Genomic DNA, 3072 nt, shown 5'->3' with positions numbered 1-3072 from the left:
GTCCACAGATCCTGGGGTGTGAAGGATTTGCATCCCTGCACCAATTAGGCATGTAAAATGCCCTTGCACACAACTCTGGGCGTTCAGCGCCAGGTTGGTGCCCATTTTGGGCGTTCAGCGCCAGAACCATGCTCTGTTCTGGCGTTGAACGCCAGGCAGGTGCTTCCTCCAGGGTGTGATTTTTCTTCTGCTGTTTTTGATTTCGTTTTCAATTTTTATATTTATTTTGTGACTCCACATGATCATGAACCTATAAAGACATATAACCAAGAAAAATATAGTTAGATAAAAATTGGGTTGCCTCCCAACAAGCGCTTCTTTAATGTCAATAGCTTGACAGTGGGCTCTCATGGAGCCTCACAGATATTCAGAGCATTGTTGAAACTCCCCAACACCAAACTTAGAGTTTGGATATGGGAGTTCAACACCAAACTTAGAGTTTAGTTGTGGCCTCCCAACACCAAACTTAGAGTTTGACTGTGGGGGCTTTGGTTGACTCTGCTTTGAGAGAAGCTTTTTCTGCTTCCTCTCCATGAATGCAGAGAGAGATCCTTGAGTTGTAAACACAGGGTTGTCCTTATTTAATTGAAGGATCACTTCTCCTCTGTCCACATCAATCATAGCTCTTGCTGTGGCTAGGAAAGGTCTTCCTAGGATGATGGATTCATCCTCTTCCTTTCCAGTGTCTAGGACTATGAAATCAGCAGGGATGTAAAGGCCTTCAACCTTTACTAACACGTCCTCTACTTGTCCATAAGCCTATTTTCTTGAATTGTCTGCCATCTCTAATGAGATTTTAGCAGCTTGCACCCCATAGATTCCCAGTTTCTCTATTACAGAGAGGGGCATGAGGTTTATCCCTGAACCAAGGTCACACAGAGCCTTAAAGATCATGGTGCCTATGGTACAAGGTATTATGAACTTTCCAGGATCCTGTCTCTTCTGAGGCAATGTCAGTTGATCCAGATCACTTAGTTCATTGGTGAACAAGGGATGTTCATCTTCCCAAGTTTCAATACCAAATAATTTGGCATTCAGCATCATGATTGCACCAAGAAACTTGGCAGTTTGCTCTTCAGTAACATCCTCATTCTCTTCAGAAGAGGAGTACTCATCAGAGCTCATGAATGGCATAAAGAGGTTTAATGGGATCTCTATGGTCTCTAGATGAGCCTCAGAGTCCTTTGGTTCCTCAGAGGGAAGCTCCTTATTGATCACTGGACGTCCCAGGAGGTCTTCCTCCTTGGGATTCACATCCTCCTCTCCCTCATTGGGTTTGGCCATTTTGGTTATGTCAATGGCCTTGCACTCTCCTTTTGGATTTTCTTCTGTATTGCTTGGGAGAGTGCTAGGAGGGATTTCAGTGATCCTTTTACTCAGCTGGCCCACTTGTGCTTCCAGATTTCTAATGGAAGACCTTGTTTCATTCATGAAACTTACAGTGGCCTTAGATAGATCAGAGACTAAATTTGCTAAGCTAGATGGATTCTGCTCAGAATTCTCTGTCTGTTGCTGAGTGGATGATGGAAAAGGTTTATTATTGTTAAACCTGTTTCTTCCACCATTGTTAAAGCCTTGTTGAGGCCTTTGATCCTTCAATGAGAAATTTGGATGATTTCTCCATGATGGATTATAGGTGTTTCCATAAGGTTCACCCATGTAATTTACCTCTGCTATTGCAGGGTTCTCAGGATCATAAGCTTCTTCTTCAGGAGAAGCCTCTTGAGTACTGTTGGATGCAGCTTGCATTCCATTCAGACTCTGAGAAATCATATTGACTTGCTGGGTCAATATTTTGTTCTGAGCCAATATGGCATTCAGAGTATCAATCTCAAGAACTCCCTTCTTAATAGGCGTCCCATTACTCACAGGATTCCTCTCAGAAGTGTACATGAACTGGTTATTAGCAACCATGTCAATGAGTTCTTGAGCTTCAGCAGGCATTTTCTTTAGGTGAATGGATCCACCTGCAGAAGTATCCAATGACATCTTTGATAGCTCAGATAAACCATCATAGAATATATCCAGGATGGTCCATTTTGAAAGCATGTCAGAAGGACACTTTTTGGTCAACTGTTTGTATCTTTCCCAAGCTTCATAGAGGGATTCACCATCTTTTTGTTTGAAGGTTTGAACATCCACTCTAAGCTTGCTCAGCTTTTGAGGAGGAAAGAACTTGGCTAAGAAAGTCGTGACCAGCTTATCCCAAGAGTTCAGGCTGTCTTTAGGTTGAGAGTCCAACCATATTCTAGCTCTGTCTCTTACAGCAAAAGGGAAAAGCATGAGCCTGTAGACTTCAGGATCTACTCCATTAGTCTTAACAGTATCACAGATCTGCAAGAATTCAGTTAAGAACTGAAAAGGATCTTCAGATGGAAGTCCATGAAACTTGCAGTTCTGCTGCATCAGAGAAACTAATTGAGGTTTAAGCTCAAAATTGTTTGCTCCAATGGCAGGAATGGAGATGCTTCTTCCATGTAAATTGGAATTAGGTGCAGAAAAGTCACCAAGCATTCTCCTTGCATTATTATTATTTTCAGCTGCCATCTTCTTTTCCTGTTTGATAATTTCTGACAGGTGCTTGCTGGTTTATTATAATTCAGCTTCTCTTAGTTTCCTCTTCAGAGTCCTTTCAGGTTCTGGATCTGCTTCAACAAGAATATTCTTGTCCTTGCTCCTGCTCATATGACAAAGAAGAGGGCACAGAAAAATAACAATAATAGAGATCCTTTTTTTTTTTTGAGTGAGGGAGAGATGTTAGTAGATGAATAAACAAATAGAAGGAGATGAGAGAGAAGAGAATTTTTGAAAATTATTTTTGAAAAAAGAGTTAGTGATTTTCGAAAATAGTTTTTGAAAAAAGTTAGTAATTTTCGAAAATAAAAAATAAAAAATTAAAATAATTAGTTAATTAAAAAGAAATTTTGAAAAAGAGGGGGATATTTTCAAAAATTAGAGAGAGAGAGTTAGTTAGGTGGTTTTGAAAAAGATAAGAAACAAACAAAAAGTTAGTTAGTTAGTTGAAACAAATTTTGAAAAGATAAGAAGTTAGGAAGTTAGAGAAGATATTTT

The 3072-nt window shown here is 39.9% G+C and overlaps 1 non-coding gene across 1 annotated transcript; it reads left to right on the top strand.

Moving 5' to 3' along the window:
• Nucleotides 1-2043: 2043 nt before the first annotated feature.
• Nucleotides 2044-2151, top strand: LOC112730777 (small nucleolar RNA R71). Its single transcript, XR_003166587.1, has one exon. It is a non-coding gene; the product is annotated as a small nucleolar RNA R71 (small nucleolar RNA).
• The last annotated feature ends 921 nt before the right edge of the window (nt 2152-3072 follow it).

The sequence above is a fragment of the Arachis hypogaea genome, chromosome 12, assembly GCF_003086295.3.
Source record: "Arachis hypogaea cultivar Tifrunner chromosome 12, arahy.Tifrunner.gnm2.J5K5, whole genome shotgun sequence".
NCBI lineage: Eukaryota > Viridiplantae > Streptophyta > Magnoliopsida > Fabales > Fabaceae > Arachis > Arachis hypogaea.
The sequence above is the reverse complement of the archived record's forward strand: the minus strand, read 5'-3'. Positions and strand labels throughout refer to the sequence as shown.